The sequence below is a fragment of the Microtus oregoni genome, unplaced genomic scaffold, assembly GCF_018167655.1.
Source record: "Microtus oregoni isolate MIOR12 unplaced genomic scaffold, Mior012 000102F_ref0000329, whole genome shotgun sequence".
NCBI lineage: Eukaryota > Metazoa > Chordata > Mammalia > Rodentia > Cricetidae > Microtus > Microtus oregoni.
Window position 1 is genome coordinate 2,116,440 of NW_024544716.1, and position 19,871 is coordinate 2,136,310.

General features: G+C 46.8%; 1 protein-coding gene across 2 annotated transcripts in view; it reads left to right on the forward strand.

The window, feature by feature from the left end:
- Znf536 (zinc finger protein 536) overlaps nt 1-19,871 on the forward strand; it is a 452,253-nt gene that overhangs the window by 300,770 nt on the left and 131,612 nt on the right. The gene's annotated exons all lie outside the window — the stretch shown is intronic.

The following is a 19,871-nucleotide window of genomic DNA, read 5'->3' on the forward strand; positions in this document are numbered from 1 at the left end:
ACAGGACCACTCACTAGACCCCTGGGTAGAGGAGACAGGCCACTGTACACAGCGTCAGAAGTAGAAGAGGCTCCTTAGGTCCAGCCTTCTCTAGAGATCCGTGTGTTTCTCCATGCTGTGACGGGTTCAGGAGTTTGGCTACATTTTCATTCTCCTGAGATATTTGGTCACTGTCTGTGTTTTAACAGACTTGTTATTTACCTCACCTTGCCTCTTCATGGGACAGAAAGAAAGGGATTTATGTTTGTTGTGTTGCTTGCTTTCATTGCTCCATGAGCTGGGCTTTTGGGCTCTGGTCCTTCAAGCTCCCTAGCTTCCCAATTCTGCACACACTGAACTCACTCCAACTGGTCCCATAGGGGCAGGGCATAGAATCCAAGGCTCCACGGATTGCTCATTTCCTCAAATGAAGTGCCCAACATGAGGATGGGGGTAGAGAACTGTCCATTAAAAGTTGTTCTCAACCTTGGCCTTGGTGTCATCTCGGCTAGGAGAAACAGTCCGTCCAGTGTGTCTTACAGTGACCGCCCATCTTGACCCCTGAGGTCACAGTGCAGCATTAAGGAGCCCCTGACTAGGGGGAAGGGATAGTGAGTAAGACCTGGACTTGAGAAGATGTGAGGAGAGGTCCCGTGGGAAATAGAGGAGGTCTTGAGGATTTCTAACCTTTCCAGAGTCCAGTGCTCCGCACTGGGGCTGTTACTAGACCCCTAGACCCCAGAAGGTCACACTGAGGTCACACTGTGGGTTCCAGTGGGGGAAAAGGACAATCCCCAAATGCCTAATGAAAGTGAAGGAGGGGTCGGTCCGTTCCCTCCAGGTGCCAGGTTTACATGGCCACAACCAAGCAATGCCAGCTCCACCAGAGGGCAGGCTGAGTGGGCACCAAGGGAACACAGAAGAACCTCATCTTCCTTTCTGAGTGCTCTCAAATCCGGGTGTCCCAAAAGATGTGGGATACAGAAAGAGGGTGATTCATCTCTTTCTCCAGCTAGTCATCTGTACTTCTACTGGTGTGCCTCCCCACCCGCAGGCTGATGAGCACATTGTCCCCAGCTTTACCGGTCATTTAAAACCACCCCCTCCCCCTCATCGCAGATAGCATTGCACCTACTGGGTTGGTCACTTTGACCGAAACAGGCTTCTGAGGGGCCCTGCTGCAAGCCCTAAGGGGCCAGGGCTTGGGAGGCGCAAGGCGGGGTGCAAAGTAAGAAGGAAGGAGGCACAGGAGGACTCCTTATCTTCCACCCACAACACTGACAGCCCGGAGGGCTCCCTGGAGCCACATAGCAAGGCATCTGCTGTTCTGTCTTCCTTCTTTCAGGGCCCAGTCTCTCTCCTGGGGTCTCTAAGCAAGAAGGCTTGGTAGCATTTCCTCTTCATAAGCGGGGTATTTCCTGAGTTGCTCCCCTGTGGTAACTGGGGAAGCTTAGAAGAGGCCTCCTCCACGGGTTCCAATTCTCCCCTCACTATGGACCAGCCTCCACCCACCTCTCATTTTGGGACGCCCACCTCATCATGCCTTGTACTGATCCTCCTGCCTCCGCCCACTTCCTCCTTACCATCTCCACCTCTGGATAACAAACAACTCCCATATCACCAGTGGAATGTTCTTGAGAACACACTGTGTGCTGCCTGCAAAGGGAGCCACATAGACCCAGGCCCCTGGGACATCAGTCGACTTCATTTAAGATCTCTGCATAGAGGCTGGTAATTCTTCCTGTTGGTTCCTCATCCCCCACATATACACATGGGATTATACAAGCCCCACAAGTTTGGATTCAGAGCTGGGACAAACACAAATGACCCCCTCTGGACCTACTTTGACTGTTATAGCCTAGAGTGGTCCCAGCATGGTCAGCTTCTGCCCTGTGCTGCATAGGAGACCCCAAAAGGGTCCCCATCTATGGAATGGAGGAACAAGAAGGTGTCTGTGGCTTCAGATGCAAGAGGCCAAGAAAGGCAAAAAGGTTTGCAGGAAACCTCCATACTTGTGTCTCTCTTCACATGTTTTGGAAGTGTGTATACTTTAACAGACTTTTGATAGCCCAGTGAAGGAGAAAATCTAAGTTTGGGGACAGATTATTGTATGTATATATTCTGTTTTTCTCAAAGGAACTTCACAGTGATTAAATACACAGGCACACACTGACAGTGGTGTCCCTGAATGAACAGAATCTGAGCCCATTTCCTGGGTCAAAGTCAGAAAACTCTGTGCAGTTAGTTCATTATCAAAAATAGCCATTTGTGCTCACTAATGCAGGCTGGTTCTTCTCTGAGGAGTTCATCTTCCTGCTCTGTGCTGTCCAGACACGCCCACTCAGCCATAGCCTGTTCACTGGGTTAAGTTTCTGTCTTGAATTTCTGTAGTGAGATTTACATAAGATGCTCTTAGTTATTCATATAAAAGGAGAAGCGCAACCCACCTGGGAAGGCAATTTCAGTTGTTTTACCAAATCATTGCTTTTTATATGGTGGACACATTGCTTTTCCTGTTTTGAGCACAGTGGTTGGTGTGTCCTGGGAGGAGGACTGGGGATAACCACAAAGAGAGGGTACTCCAAGGTATGTTTGTCTGAGAAGGTACAGCTGCCTCTGTGGTTGGGGAATTACTAGTTCACACTCCAGTCAGCTCTTTTTGTTGTCATTTTTGTTTTTTTTTGTTTTGTTTTGTTTTTGTTTTTGTTTTTGTTTTTTTTTCAAGATAGGATTTCTCTGTGTAGCCCTGGACGTCCTGGAACTCACTCAGTAGACCAGGCTGACCTTGAACTCAGAAATCCACCTGTCTCTGCCTCCTGAGTGCTGGGATTAAAATCATGTGTTACCTTCTTCTTAAGGAAAGGGACCATAGTCTCTTTCAGTCCTTTCAGATTCCCTTGGTGACATGACTAGGGTCACCCAAAAGCAGATCTCTAGGTCACCTGGCTTCAAATAGTTGATACAGGAGGACACTGAGAGTTGTTCCTCCACGAGCAGACCTGGGACTTTTTTTTTCTTTCTTTTGGCTTTATTGTAGATCATTCCAGACCTGCCAGAGCCACGGATGAGAGTGAATGAGATAATTCTGCGGTTCCCAGTGGGAAGTGAACCACAAATATTAAATGTTGAGAAGCACCCAGCTTTTTAGCTTAGGAGAAAGTTTACCTTAAGGATCATAGAGTCAGTCTGGGGTCAGGTGACCGGGCGTCTGGCACCACCATGGAGCTCAAACAGCTCACTTCTTCATTTCTTTGGGGGATAAGCAGCGGGATTGCCTCTTTGGTCTCCAATCGATGTCCTTCATGGCCTCCTGTAGCCTTGATCTTCAGTTGCCACCCTACAACAGTGAGTAGCACAGTCCTCATGAGACTCACCTGAAGGCCCTTGGATTTGGGAGGACTCTGGTATTTCCACAAAGTATGGTGCTTCAACATACAGGGCTCCAGTTTGAGCAAAGACATCCAATCACTGTAGGTCACAGGACATGTCAGGGTTTAGAGGGACTTCTCCTAAATTATTAGAAGACCACCAAAGAGTGTCTCTGTTATTTCCAGAAGACTGTTACCAAAGGAAAAGTCAACTGAGCTGGGTTTTTTTACCTTCGTGAAAGGGTGAGAAAAAGGCTTGTTTTCCCTGAGTTTTTCTGTTTCAACCTCTCGAGAAGATATTTCTTATGATGATTAAAGATTCCTAAGAAATTTACAGATTATCGGCCTGCTAAGCCAGTGTGTCCCTCTTGGACATACACGTCCCGTGGCTGTCATTTTCACTCAGTGTACACAGCCAGAGTTCTGGAGAGGTGGGTGGGGCACAGAGTTCTAGCTGCCCTTCCCTTCCTAGGACTTTCCTGTTCTTTCAGTCCCTGACTTCTTGAATGTCTTGGCAGAGCCACCTCTTTTTTGGGGGTGGGAGTGGGAGGAGGGTTTCGAGACAGGGTTTTTCTGTGTAGCTCTGGCTGTCCTGGAACTCACTCCGTAGACTAGGCTGGTCTCAAACTCACAGAGATCTGCCTGCCTCTGCCTCCCAAGTGCTGGGATTAAAGACATATGCCACCTCTTAATCCTCAGTTTGACCGTCAAGTGGGAAACTTGGCCACATCTAAGAGAATAAAATGGTTATAATACATAACTATATATGTATACATGTATACATAACTTAGAGACAAGTTGCTCTCTTATCAATCATTTTAGGACTTCTATTAGCAAGAGGGTCCCAGACAGAGTGCCATATAAACCTGCCATAGGGGTGTGGAGTGGGTTATGGTTTGGGTAGGCCTGGGCACCCATTCTGTCCCACTGCACTCACCACTTAAAGTCTTCTGTCTGCACACCTAAACACCTGGACTGAACACATCTGGAAGTCTGGCCCCATAAGACCATCCCTGGGATTCACATACAGCCCCACTGGCTCTAACTGAGCTGTTTTCCTGTCTGCTAATGGTATCAGGACTTAGGAAAACAGCAACACCCATCTCTGGTGGCCAGGTAGTAGTTATAGGGTTGCTGCTGAGTGGATTTGTTTTACATTAAAATTTTGGACTTGGAGTATCTGTCCTTTCTGAACCCCACTCAGGGCCATTGTTTAATTTTAAATCACAAGGGTTATTTTCTTGGGGGCCTTTGGGGATAAATGCTTTTATGCAGGTCAAGGACCAAGATTCCGTAACACTGGGGTGGCTTTGTGCAGTCTCCAGTTTTCAGTAGGGGATGCTTCATGAGGCAGGTGGCAAGGCAGGAGTTGAGTGAGTTGATCTTGGCATCCCAGAAGACAGGTGGGAGGGACACTGTGGTATGGGCCTGGGCACAATGGACCCAGTCCTTAGGGGTGGGAAGAGGGATTTGGGGAGGGATCTCCAGGCCTGACAACTCCCAGAAAGAGAGCATTAAGACCTGCAAGTGTTAAGTCCTCAGAATGGGTACTATTCCCATCATGCTGAGCAGCCCAGCCCTACCCTAGGAGCCAGGCAGAGGGGAGGAAGGAGAAAACCATAGAGGAACTAGAGAAAAGGGATCCAAGGAAGGAAAGAGAGAGGGAGGGAGGGAGGGAGGGAGAAACAGAGAGAGAGAGAGAGAGAGAGAGAGAGAGAGAGAGAGAAACAGAGAGAGAGAGAAACAGAGAGAGAGAAACAGAGAGAGAGAGAGAAACGGAGAGAGAGAGAGAGAGAGAAACAGAGAGAGAGAGAAACAGAGACAGGAAAGCAGCCTGAGCTGCAGGTGGTAGGTGTCTGTGGTCTGACAGGGTCAGGGAGAGAGGTGCTTAGGCGCTCTTGGTGAGGATGGAGGGAGCTATAGGTCAGGTGAGGTTCCGGAGCACAGCACCTGGTGGCCACTGCCGCTCCAGCTGTGTCCTCTTCCCCATGCTGCTTCCCAGCAGTCAGTTACAGGAGGAAATGCTGCAGCTTAATCAGAATTATTTACAAGATAATGGTCCATTGTTTGCACTAAGACAGATGTTGTCTGTGGGAACTTTGTGTTTTATGCTCTCTCCCTGCTCTGCCTTCCCTGGTGCAGATGGGATCCAAGTAATGTGAGTTATTATTCGGGACAGAAATTCGGAGGCGGCTTCTCTGCAGCCCAGACTTTGCTGGGCCACTGAGAGAGCCCAGCTCTAGGGTGGGCAGGGGTAGAGATGGCCACTGCTGGCTGAAGGGCCAGGCAGGGCCAGGCAGGGCCCTCCAGCAGGCTGTGATTAAGGAGGTCATGTTTCCTTGAGGGGCGGGCTGGTGCAATCGCCTTGTCCAGGACAGGAAGGACTCACTCTGATTAAGATGTACTTGCTATGTGTTGACTTGCGAGGTCACCACTGACATCTTGAATGGGGGTGGCCATCTGGTCCTGTTTTGCCAAAGGCCAACAGCAGCCCCTCTCCTGTGGGGGCTGTGCCGCTCTGCTCCCCTTCTTTGACTGGCCAGAGACCTTCCTCTGGGTCTTCTGGGGTCACCGGGGGGAGTCAGCTCCACTGGGCTTGAGAGTCTCACTCTTGCTTCAAGGTGCAGCTGGCCAAATGAATGCCTGTCCCTGGGAACTGGCCAAGGATGGAACTGCAGATCAGGAGGGAGGTGGTGCTGGGGTCGGGGGTCGGACACTCACTCTGTGTCGAGATTTGCTCTCAGCTTGTAACACCAAGTCAGACAGGTACCCCTTCAGACCCCTTGATTCCTAAAAATGTCTCACAGTCAAAGCCATGACCTTCCAATTAGGGAGGGGTTCTGTGGCCCTTGACTTGGTTACTGCATGAAACTTGGGGAAAGCAGAGAGTTACTCCCTGAAATACACAGGTCAGATCTCAGCCCCAGAGCCTAGCATCTGGAGAGGCTCTCTTGACAGCTAGAATGTAATGTTATCCAGAAAAGGGTTAAACCATTGAGCTATACTGCCAAGCCTCTGTTAGCATTTTTTCTTTTTTTTTTAAAGTTTATTTATTTATTTACTTACTTATTATGTATAAACATTCCTTCCATGTATGCTTGCATGCCAGAAAAGGGCACCAGATCTCATTCTAGATGGCTGTGAGCCACCATGTGGTTGCTGGGAATTGAACTCAGTACCTCTGGAAGAGCAGTCAGTGCTCTTAACCTCTGAGCCATCTCTCCAGCCCCCTCTTTTTGTTTTTTTTTTTAAAGACAGGATCTCAGAAAGTAACCTAGACTGTTCTAGAACGTGGCAATCCTTTTGCTCCTGCCTACCAAGTGTGAGCCTGCAGGCATGTGCTTACTGTGCCCAGCTCCGGTTCTTTGAATACAATGTATTTTCTATATACAGTGGTGGCCAAGAACTAACAAACAGATAAAATAATGCGTGCCGCCACCTTGGGATGGGTGAACGAGAAGAAACAGGAAAGAGAGTGGCTTTTATGTACCAAGAGAACATATGTGTACCTGGCATGTGGGTACCCAGAGGAAAACGACCCACTTCCTCGTGTTTGTTGACCCACATACCACCCAGAAATCCTTCCTACCCCTGGAATCTTACTCCCTTCATAAAAAAGCTATCTGGAGCATCTTGGTCATGTTGAAGATGGCAATCTCCTGCTGTGCTCCCTCCTACCCCCTACCCACCTGAGATCTGGCTCTGGCAGACTTAACAGAAAGACCTGGTCCTTTGGGTTACTTAACACTTTAGATTGATGTTAAAATAGTCCGTCTTCACTATAAAGCCAGCAGTAACAGCACAGGCCTGTGATCTCAGTTTTGGGGAAGCCAAAAGAGGTTCAAGTGTTCAAGGCCAAGACTCCATTATATCGCTGGACTCTGCCTTAAAAAAAATCCCAAACTAAAAGTCCATAGTATGAGCCAGGGTCAAGTTACCGTCTCAGCCCCTTACAGATGATAATGCCAATTGCATTCTTTCCGTGTCTCCCAGGGGAAAAATCATCCTATTATTCTGTCATTCTCAGGGACAGGAGGGCGTTCCCCTTGCCCCACATCACCTACAACTCAGGCAGAGGCAGTCCCTGCTCAGCGGCTGGTTGCTCTTTCGTTCGTTGCCTTTATCAGTCCTTTGGGATGCATCCAACCTAAACTGACCGATAAATAAAAGCAGCCGTTTCTGACAACCTGTGATTCTGGGTCCTAGGAAAAGAGAGGAGTCTTCTAGACATCAATTCAAACTCCAGACATAACCAAAGAACTTTCATACAGAGACTGGCAGGGCTGGTGCATGGGGCCAAAGCTTAAACCAGTCACGTGACCCTCAGCGGCTGCATCGCTCCTTTCATGTTGACCTCATAGTTTCTCCAGCATCACAGTCTCAAGTCAATTCATCTTAGGACTATATCCAGTTATTTCCCAGAGGGGAGAAAAAAAAGTAAAACCTCACCCCTCCCCTTTCCCGAAGCAATAGGGTCTCAAGGAAACCTGACCCCTAACCCAGCAGTGGTCCCCTTGGGCCAGTGGGGGTAGAGAGTGGGTGGCCTGGAGCACCGGCAAGCCCTCCAGGCTGGCGCTGCAGTCTGCCCAGCCCCCAAGGACGGAGACAGCAGCAGAGGTCAAGCTGGGATAATATTTATCAACCTTATTCTCATGCTGTCAGCCTCTGCCCCAAACCCAGCCTCACGGGAGATCCCGGCTTATATCTTAAGGCCACTCAGAGCCACCTCACATGTACCCAATTACCTCTGTCAAGCAGGGGAAGGAGGTCCCCTCTGTGGGTGGGATCTTAGGCCTTTGAGCCCACTCCTCCTGTCCAGCCGGCTAAAACTGTTGAAACTACAAACCAGTAATAAAAGGATCATATGTGGTTCCCACCGAACAGGTTCTTTAGGGCTATTACGATAATTAAAAACATATGGTGCCGTGCTAGTCGGAGGGAAACTGCAGATGTACAAATTAGGTATTATAGAAGGGTTTTCTGCTTTTGCCCTTTTAAAAACGTCAAGCCGGAGAAGTTTAGGGAGATAAAATGGCAATTGTGCAGACAGTGGGTAGCATTTTGCTTTTAAAATCATTAAATATATAAGCTCTTGTTTTTAGCCTTACTGGGAATAAACAGCTTCCGGTGGGAAGACGAGGAGAGAGGCTTAGAGGCTGGAGTGTGCAGGGGCAGGGGTGGGTGAGGAAGCTGTCATCCCACCTCAGTATCTCAGATACCCTGCGACTGTGTGCGTTTTGATCCCGAAGAGGATTGTATTAACTATTGAATTGTATTTCGGTGCAATTGATAGGCGCAAAGATGGGTGGTTTTTGTTTTGTTTTTACATGAAACTTTTTCATTGTTAGGTGGCAAAGATGCAAGTATCGAGTAGTCCAGAAAGCATCATTTGTTCTAATTTAAAATATGCAATTGATTTTGAGAAGATGATAAATATTGCTAAGAAAAAGGAGGATTTCCAGGGTTCCTTGTCAGTGGCCTTCCAGTGTGGCTGTTCTGTGGTCCAGTTCTCTGGAGATGGGCATGATGAAATGGCCTTGCTTGGGGGCCATAGAGACAGCAGGCCTGTAGCTGTCATACAGTGAGGGGCTGGTTCGGCAGTCAAAGATGCAGAACTTGACCACTGCCTGTGTGACAGGACTGCTGTGCAGGTCACAGGAGCTTGGCCTCTACCTTCGGTGCCCCCAAGGCCTTGCCCCTCATTATTCATGAAAACACTTTTGGTCCCTCTGAGATTATCCACTCAGGACAGGGATTGCCTCCCCCCGCCCCATCATTTTAAAACATTCCCCGGATAAGACTAACTATGCAAGGAAGTGAATGACAGTCAGCAGGAATACACAGCAATAAGGAGGTGCCACTACCCTAGAAACCAGCCACTGGACCCTCAGATAACTAAAATGGATGGAACCACAGTGTATAACTTACTGAAATTCTTAATAATGAACAAAAACAAAGTTCTAGTTTTTTTTTTCCTTTCCAGTATTAGGGACTGAACTTATTTTTGTGGGTATATAGGATATGTTCACACATATCTCCAACCCTTTTTTATTTTTTTTTTTGAGATTGAAGATCAATTGGGTACCCAGGATAGCCTTGAATTAATTCTGTAGCCCAAGCAATTCCCCTGCCTCAGCCTGCTGTAGCTGGGATTACAGGTCTTTACTCTCAGGCTCAACTTGCTCAATATATCTTTGTGCTGTGATATGTGTTGAATGACAGAGTTTGAAGAATTTGGTGTTGGAAGACTCTAGACTCCATCTTTCTTGGTCATTACCAATGAAAATGGCCCGTGCAGTGGACCCCTTGGCTCTGTGTTTGATGAGGTCCCTAGGTCTGTGCCATCAATTTTACCTACTCATTTTAGATGCCATCAAATGGCCATTGTCACCTGGCGTCCCTACCTTTGGGATCTGTGACTTGCCCTTCCCCTCTGCCTTGCCCTGGGATTAGGTAGTAGAGCCAGCCTTCTCGGATAACTCCAGCCATGATCAGGATGAGAAAGGGATTCCTCAGGCATCTCTGAGCAGGGAGCTACAAGTGGCAGAGGCTCCCAAGAGTGGTGGAAGGAATATTCCTCCCCAGCGGACACTGGCACTATCTGCAAGCATCGGGTGGTACTCCTGGCACTGAGTGAGCAAGGACCAGGGACGCTGTTGCACACGTCACACTGGACAACCTCTCTGACAAAGAACTAGCCACCCTAAGTGTCTCCAGTTCCATGACTGGGAGATCCCTGTGTTCAGGGGTGATGAGTTCTAGGCCTGCCAGAGAAACACATGCTTGGATAAGCAGTGGCCAGCTAAGAAACAGGGCTTGCTACCCAGTTCCTGGTATACCATGCCCCTGACTACCCAGATATCCAATCCTCTCCAAGTCCTGTTTCCTTTGGATCTCAGGCCTGATGTGGCTGCAGGAGGTTACAGGAGGACTGAGAGAGTTTTGGAAGTGGAAACTTTGAACAAACGAATGAGCTTGTTCCTCTGAGCTCCGAGGAGCATGAGGGTGTGGGGAGGGTGGCAATGGTGCTGGCAGCCCAGAGCCAGCCTTTTCTTCTCCCTTGAGTGATAGCAAGCGTAAGATGTTATTGTGTACGTAGGTATTACCGCTTTAACTTTTACTGAGGTAAAATAACACCTTGTCACTCAGCACAAGTACCAATCACAAAATGAATTAATTGTAATAACTGTTGTCAACAGAACAAAAGACTTGTTGCTTTTCTAAGCAGATTTCAGCGCACTGAGAACTATATACAAACGCTCCCATTGGGCAGGTTGGCGGAAACCAGTCAGAACATAATTGTATCTGTCTATCTCTTTACTTTGTTTTTAAGGGCTAAGGAATCCAGTTAAAAACCTATATTTTAAGCATATCAATAAATATAGCCCTTTTTGTGTTTGGGATGTCTCCTAAAAAAATAAAAAAATAAAAAACCATGGAGTCTTTAATAAATTGGCCATGAAAATAGCATTTGCTGTTGATGGCTCCAAATAAGGGCCAGCTGCAGAGGCTGCCTGTGGACTCTTAAGTCATGAAGGGAATTATGCCCAATTACCTTCCCATAAAACACCCTCTCATTTCTGGAAGTTATCAAAACGCATCCTGTGGACAAGTGGTCAGTCACCCCCCTGCTCCTCAGAGAAGCCCAAGAGGTCTCACGCCAGGCCCACCGGGCGCTTAACTGCCTTCGCGGCGGCACGGGCAGGCTTGTTTATAGCCGCACTTTTTTTCCGGCTCCACACTCCCTGCAAACCCCTATTTTTTTTTTTTAAAAAAAACAACTATTTATTTTTGCATTCTAGCTTTTTCACATCCTAGCACACTTCTTTTTTGAAGAATTGAAGCAGCCCTAGAGATAGTGTTCTGCAAAAGAGGCTCTTCTGGGAGGGCGAGTGGGCAGAGGGGATGGGGTTTGGTCTCTCCAAGGTCCTGTTCATTCAGCATGGGTCTCCTTCAGGCGAGAGAGAGTGGCTTGCCTTGGAGGGTGTGCATGGGACTTCACGGCAGTTGAACTGGGGAACAGCCTAAAGCAAAGTGTGCCCTGGACCCACTAGCTAAATGTGGATGTGACCGCTGCCCTCTGTGGTAAGGATTCTGAAGACTCGTAAGTGCTTCAGCAAATCCCAGAAGGCTCTGCGGAAGCTGTGCATTATATAACCATCAGCAGCTTAGCAGAGGAAGTGAGCTGGAGACCCGGAGGGACAGGACGCCTCCTGGTTCCAGGTTAGCTCATTGGTGCTGACCTCTGCTTCTCTCCTCTCCTCCCTGCTCACGTTTTCCCACTCCTCCACGCCATTTGGCTACCCTGACCCGTGTGTCCATCCCTCAGACATCCCAGGCTTGCACAGCATCTCTGAGGCCCTGGAGGCAGCCTGCGTTATCAGTTGTATTCACTGGAGACTCAGTTGGGCACTCCATGGTGGGACGATAGCAGAGATGGGAGCAGCATGTGAGATGTTTCTGACACGCAGGTCCGGAGAGAACTTGTTCGTCAAGGACCAGAGACCACTGTGGGTGCTGTTTTCACACCTTCAAGGTGGTTTTCCTCTCTCCCTCCTCCCCTCTTCTTCCTCCTGTCCTCCTACTCTTCCTCATCTTCCTCTTCTCCTCCTTCCTCCTGTCCTCCTACTCTTCCTCATCTTCCTCTTCTGCTCCTCCTCCTCCTTCTTCACAAAAGGCAATCTCCTTCTTACTGTCTGTGGCAAGTCATCTCTGTGTGCAGCCTGGAGAAACAGGCTGCTCCTGTGCACACCCCGGGAAAGAGGATAGTGACTGTCAGTCACTATCAGTCACACTAAAGGTTTCAAGTATTTGTGCTGACATCAGGCTGTGAAAATGGGGAAAAGAAGGCAGAGGACTGTAGGAGAAAGGAGATTGAAGGGCAGATCTGTGGTGAGCAGGGTCGTTCTGAGGAGACTGCTGGCTCCAGTGGCCTCTTCTTCCTGGTCTCAACTTTTACCAACTTTGTTCTGTGGGGTGAAGACCATGCGTTCTCTCCTGTGTTTTTCCAGAAATAGAAGAGTCCGCTGCGGGGAACGAGTGCAGGTACCTGCCATTCTTCTTCTTTTTTTTCTCACATATCAAATCATTCCAGGGTGCTGAAAGAGGGTCACAAACCAAGCAGCTATGGTCGCGATCTTTGTGGGCCTGACATCCTTGGGGCACTCTGGTCATAAATCAGTTACAAGTTCAGCTTCATGAGTACATGAAGATGATGAAGACTAGAATGGCTAGGGATTGACCCAAGGAGGCGAAGTGCATGAACCCCCTAGGGTCAAAGAAGATGTCTTCAGGAAGATGTTGTGGATGGGAGGAGGAGGGAATTGGAGAAAGGCCTGGGAGGGTAAGAAGCTAGCCATGCAGATATTTAGGAGTGTTTCTCCAGGGGAAGAGACTTCGAAGACAAAAACCCAGAGACAGGAAATGACCGGAGCCTCTTAGGTCACCATGTATGAGGGCAGCATTTCCTGAGGCTATCTCAGAGAGCCAGATTCTCAATGACTATGAGCAGGCAACAGGACCAGGACCGTGGCTGTTCCATCTCTTTGTGCAAATGAAGAAAGGAAAGTCCCCAGAGGGAACACTTCAATGTAGTTAGTGGCAGTGGAAGGCAGGCTTAGATGCCCGGGTCTCCTGATTCTTTGTCTGGGTACCCTGGAGTGCCCCTCACTAGTATGAGACTCAGGGATAATTAGGGTCAGGGTAGGCAGCATCACTGGATTTGAACTCTAAACCCATTGCTAGGCAGGACAAAGAAATGGAAAGACTCAGTCTTATGATCTTGGAAACATGATATTATGAGAGACACACACATTCTCAATGCTCCCAAGATAGGAGCTCTTCTTGTCTACAGATCAAGGTTACCCATGCAAAGTCAATTGTGTTCTGTTTAGGAATCAACAAACAGCAAGCTGCAGCTAGGTACCACACCTAATGACAATGGCCACACCTAACACAGTGGAATGGCCCAGCCCACTGTGGGCGGTGCCAGTCCTAGGCAGGTGGTCCTGGGAATCTAGGGAAGGTAACTGAATGTGAGCCTGAAGAACAAGCCAGTAAACAATGTCCCTGTATGGCCTCTGCTTTAGCTCCTACCTCCAGTTTTCTGACTTGGATACCTGTCTTGACTTCCCTTCATGATGAACTGTGATAGGAATGCATAAGTCAAATAAATCCTTTTCTCCCCAAGTTGCTTTTGATCATAATGTATTATTATCTCAGCAACAGAAACCTAAGACCATATACATACACATACATAAATATGTATATGTCTTAGTTAGGTTTCTATTGCTGTGAGGAGACAACATGGCCATGGCAACTCTTATAAAGGAAAAACATTTCATTGTGGTGGCTTGCCTACAGTTTCAGAGGTTCAGTCCACTATCATGGCAGAGAGCATGACCGCATGCAGGCAAATGTGCTGGAGCTGAGAGTGCTACATCTTCCAGGCAACAGGAAGCCAATGGAGTGTCACATCTAGAGAACCTCGAACAAAGGACCCCAAAGCCCACCCCCACAGTGACACCCCTCCTCCAACAAAGCCCCACCTCCTAATAGTGCCACTCTCTTTAGGGGCCATTTTCTCTCAACCCACCACAGTGTATTTATATTATAAAGGAAAAATTTAAAATTGCTTTCACCCAGTGGCTTTCCCCTACCTGCTGTATCCTAAACTAGCACATGACATGCATGGTTGGAACAGCATAGCTCTTTCCTGAAGACTGACAACTGGAATCCTGTGGGTTGTGGGTTGCCATCTGTACCAGGCATGGCACACATGCCCACTTCGGCACAGGTCTGTACTGGCTTGCCTCTACTTAAGCTGTGTTCACACCTATTCCTTGTGGTCTGTTCAAGGGGCTGGTGAGTTTTCAGGACAGCCAGCAGGAGGTGCTCTGCAGTCGGGAGGGTCTACCCATTCATTCATTCCTTTGTTTATTAGCAATGCCACTAATAAACAATACAATATCACATAGTATATCACTTCCTGCACATTTCTCCTGTGTAAGGCACGCTCCTTGGCATTAGGGTACAGAAGTGAACTGCTATACTCTTAGACCCTATGGACTTATTTTTCCTCATCCCTGCTCCTCCAGGCATATCCCTCTGATGACAGCACCTCCCAGAGGATGTCTTTGGTGATGGAGTGGCTCATCCCCTCCTACTATGGGCATCATTTGGAGGTGTTTAACCCTTCGTATTGTGAGTCTGCTCTATCTACATTCCCAAGATGGAGCTGTCTGCCCAGGAAGCCCTATCTGTAAGAAGCACTATCTATCCCGATAAGAGAGAGAAAACCAAGGAAATGGTGATATGTTCCCACTTAGCAAATACTTCCTGAGGGCTCCAGTGTACTACACCCTTTTCTAGGCACTGGAGCCCTAAGTAAAGTAAAGACACACAAACTCATTCCTAAAAGTGCCCTTTCTGGTAGGCTGGATGTGTGTGCTGCACAGCAAACAGCAGGCAAGAGGAAGAAGATGGAGGAAAACCAGGCAGGAAAGCATTTATGGAATGATGGGAGGAGATGGTGATTCACATGTGTGGACAGAGTGAGGGCTCGGGAGAGTTATTCAAGCAAAGATTTGCAGGAGACCAGGGAGCCACTAAAAGGGTTTAGGGAACACAGTCCAGGCAGTCTCTAGCAAGAACCCAGACTCCGAGACCAAGGGCTCTTTGGAGGAATGTAGAGAAAAGAAAGAGAAAATGTTGAGAAGAGTAGACTGGACAAGCTACAAGGTGGATGGGGCTCAATAAGCCATTCTGTGCAGTTTGGCTAGTTTCATGACTAAGGAGGCAACCTAGGGCTTTGTAAACCGTTTTGTGCATTCTGGCTAGGGCTGTGGGACAGATGAGGGTCCCACAGTCACTGTGCTCTCCCCCCTCCACCTTTTGTTGAAAAAGATTTTTTTTTACCACATATCCTGATTACAGTTTCCCCTCCCTCTTCTCCTCCCAGTTCTTCCCCAGATCCCCTCCCATCCAGATCCACCCCCTTTCTGTCTTTCAGAAAACAAACAGGCTTCTAAGGTATAAAAATAAAATAAAATATAATAAGATAGAGCAAAAACTAAAACATCAGAATAACATAAATAGAAAGAATTAATAAATAAATAGGCAGGGGGAAACAAGAAAAAGGCACACACACACACACACAAAACCCTAGAGACAGACACAGAGACTCATTCACACACCCAGATATCCCATAAAAACACTGAACTGTGAAATGTATGTGAAATGCCTGTAGCCTAAAAAAGACAGAAAAAAAGTTATAAATAAAATAAAAGCTAAGGTTAAAAAACGAAGAGCCCCAACACAATATTATGAGACAAGAAACCTCCACAGATGCTGTGGAATTCATTTTCTCTTGGCCCTCTACTGCTGGGCTCGGAACCCAGCCTTAAGAGTAGTTTGCTTTCCCAGTGAGACTCTCTTGGAGCAAACTAAATTTTCATTTGGCCATGGCTATCAAGTGGAGACAGATTCTTGATCAGGGTAGGGCATGTGTCCCCTTCTCCTTTCAGCTCTAGGACCCTATCTGGTGCAGACTCACGCAGGCTCTGTGCACACTACCTCAGTCTCTGTGGGTTCATATGAACTTTGCTCATGTTGATTTAGAGGGCCTTGTTTCCTTGGTGTCTGCCATTGCTTCTGGCTCTTACACTCTTTTTACCTCCTCTTACACAGGGGTTCCTGAGCCCTGAAGGGCGGGATTTGATGGAAATATCCCATTTAGGGCTCAGTGTTCCAAGGCCTCTCACTCTCTGGATATTGTCTGGCTGTGGATCTCTGTATCTGTTCCCAGCTGCTGCAGGAAGAAGCTTCTCTGATGATGGTTGAGCAAGGCACTGATCTATGAGTATAGGATGTCATTAGGAGTCATTTTTTTATTGCTGACTTCTTTAGTAGAACAATAGTATATAGGTTCCTGGGCAATCTAGTTTCAGGTTTCTTGACCTACCGAATAGTGTTGCATATGGGTTCCATCTCATCGAGTGGGCCTTAAGTTAAATCAGATATTGGTTAGCTACTCCCACAAGCCTTGCAATCCCCATCAAAATTCCAATACAGCTCTTCACAGATCTTTAAAGGACAGTTTTCAGTTTCATAGAGGAACACATGCATAAACAAAAATCCTAGGATATTTGAAACAATCCTGAATAATAAAAGAACCTATGGAGGTATCTCCATCCCTGACCTCAAAGTGTACTGCAGAGCTATATCCATAAAAGTATTGGCAGGATATTGACACAAAAATAGACACACAGGTCAGTGGAATTGAACTGAACACCAAGACATAAACTTACACACAGAATGGACATCTGATTTTTGATAAAGAAGCCAGAAGTACACATTAGAAAAAAGACAGCATCTTCAACAAATGGTACTGGCCAAACTGGATGTCTGTCTGTAAAAGAATACAAATAGATCCATATTTATCACCCTGCACATAACTCAACTCCAAACGTATCAAAGACCTCAACATAAAACCATAGACCCTGAACCTAATAAAGTGTAAAATAGCCTTGAACTCATTGGCACAGGAAAATCTTTCTGAACAGAACACCTTCACTACAGGCATTAAGATCAATAGTTAATAAATGGAACCTCATGAAACTGAAAAGCTTCTGCAAGGCTAAGGACACCATCATTCAGACAAAGTGGCAGTCTACAGAATAGGAAAAGAGTTTTACTAACTACACATCCAGTAGAGGGCTAATATCCAAAATATATAAAGAACTCAAGAAACTAGATATCAAGAAAACAATTAACCCAATTAAAACATGGGGTACAGAGCTGGGTGGTGGCAGCACAGTACTTAAGAGGCAGAGGCAGGCAGATCTCTGTGAGTTCTACGCCAGCCTGGTCTACAGAGTGAGTTCCAGGACAGCCAGAACTATGCAGAGAAAAACTATCTCAAAAAATTTTTTTAAAAAAGGAGTATGTGTGTACAGATCCAACTCCTAAAAGAAGACACTCAAATGGCTGAGAAACACTTAAAGAAATGTTCAACATCCTTAGCCATCGTGGAACTAACTACAAATCAAAACTACTTTGAGATTTCATCTTACACATGTCAGGACGGCTAATATTAATGAAATAAGTGACAGCTCACACTAGTGAGGATCTAGAGCAGGGGGAACTCATCTAATGCTGGTGGGAGTGTGAACTTGTACAGCCAAGATAGAAATCAGTGTGGTTCCTCAGGAAGATGGGAATTGATCATCCTACCACAGAGACACCTGCTCAACCATGTTCACTGATGCTCTGTTCATAACAGCCAGAAACTGGAATGAACTTAGATTCCTCAACAGAACAATGAATAAAGAAAATGTGATACATTTACAGAATGAAATATTACTCAGCCATTAAAAAGATCACAAAATTTGCAGGTGAACGAATGGAACTTGAAAAAAAATCATCCTGTGTGAGGAAACCCAGAGAAATGATTATATATTCATGTATATGTGGATATTAGCTGTTAAGTCAATGATAACCATGCTAAAGTCTATAGGGCTACAGGGGTTAGATGTAAAGTGAGGGACTAGACAGGAGAGATAGATATCATTAGGAAAGAGAAATAGAAGAGGTAGTTATAGATGGATGGGGGCACTGGCACATGAGGGTCAAGTGGGGAGGAGGAAGGAAGAGGTAGATATGGGTAAGAATACAGGGAGAGACAGCTAAATTTAAGGGCCCTTTGAGGGGTATGATGGAAACAAAATTCAGTAGAAGCTTCCTAAAATATATACATATAGAAAGGCAATCTAAATAAAATAGCTAAATAATGGTGAAAGACAGAGCCCCAGTTGGGCATCTCTTGTCACCAAATAAAACTTCCAGTACCAGGAAAGAGTCACATCTAATTGAGTTGTTGGCCAAAGGGGACCAATGGGAATCCCCAAACAACACAGGCTGTTGCCAAGACTATAGGTTGCTCTCCATAAAATGATGTCAAGACCCTATTGCTGAGGACAACATCCACACAACTCATTTAACAGAGAAGTTGAGCTGGTACCTGCATAGAGCCTTTGCCGTTATGTGCCAGTAGTGTCTTTGGTATAGGAATGTGCTCTGTAGGAGACCAAAGGAGAAATGTAAACACCAAAAACCAGCCACAAACACTTTGATCTACAATGGAGTCCTGCCTGAAAGATATGCTAGGGCAATCTCTGTGCTCCCAAGAGCTCTGTCCTTGGAGACACATCCTGTCACCAAAAGCAAAGCTTAGAAATCTTATTGAAAATATTTTTTTTCACATAATATATTCTGACCATGGTTCCTCTCAATCCCTAGCTCCTCACCCCTACTCTCCACCTCCCCACCTTCCCAACTCCACACCTTTTTTTGCTCTCTCTCTTTAGAAAACAAACAGGCAAAACCAAAACCAAACAACAGCAAAAAAGCAGAACAAACCCAGCAACAACAACAAAAAAGAGGGAGAAAGCAAAAGCATGAGAAACACACACAAACACACACATACACACATCATAAAAACAAAATTGCAAACTATTATATTAAAAAGAAAAGAACAGTAAGGTTTAAAAAAAAATGTGCCCAAACAAAGCAATATGTAACAAAAATCTCCCAAACTACCCTCGAGTTTGTTTTGTTGTGGCCATCTACTGCTGGGCATGGGGCCTGCCCTTAACTGTGATTTATGTATCCAGTGAGCCTTCACTGAGACAACTAATTTCTCCTTTGCAAGTGTTGTCTGTTGCAGATAGCTCCTTGATTAGTGTCTTTGTTAGGGTTCCTATGGCTGTGAAGAGACACCACGACCATGACAATTCTTATAAAGAAAAACATTGAATTGTGGCAGCTTACAGTTCAGAGGTTCAGTCCATTATCATCATGGTGGGACATGGCAGCACCCAGGCAGACATGGCTTTGGAACTGAGAGTTCCCTTTGCAGGCAACAGGAAGTGAGCTGTCTCCACTGGGTGTGGCTTGAGCACTTATGAGCCCTCAAGACCCGCCTCCACAGTGACACACTTCCTCCAATAAGACCACACCCACTCCAACAAGGCCATACCTCCCATTAGTGCCACACCCTTTGGGGGCCATTTTCTTTCTAACCACCACAGTTAGGGACAGGATATCATGTTCACTTCTCCATTTCTGTTCCAGAACCCCACCTGGCTTGGACCCGTGCAGGTGCTGTTCATGCTGCCATGGTCTCTGTGTGGCAGTTCTGCCGTATCCGGAGGACAGTGTTCCCTGGGTGCCTTCCCTGCTCACTGGCTCTTCCAATCTTTCCTCTTCCACATAGCTCCCTGTACCCTGAGGGAGTGGTTAGGGGAAGACACCTCACCTAGGACCTAGTGCTGCAAAGTCTTCCACTCTCTGTGTGCTGTGCACTCTCTGTGTGCTGTGCACTCTCTGTGTGCTGTGCACTCTCTGTGGTCTCATCAGCTGCAAGAAGTTTCCCTGGTGACGACTGAGTGAGACACTGACTCGAGGGCACAGAAGAATGTCATCAGGAGTAATTTGACCGCCACGTTCATGTAGCAGTTCGATCGT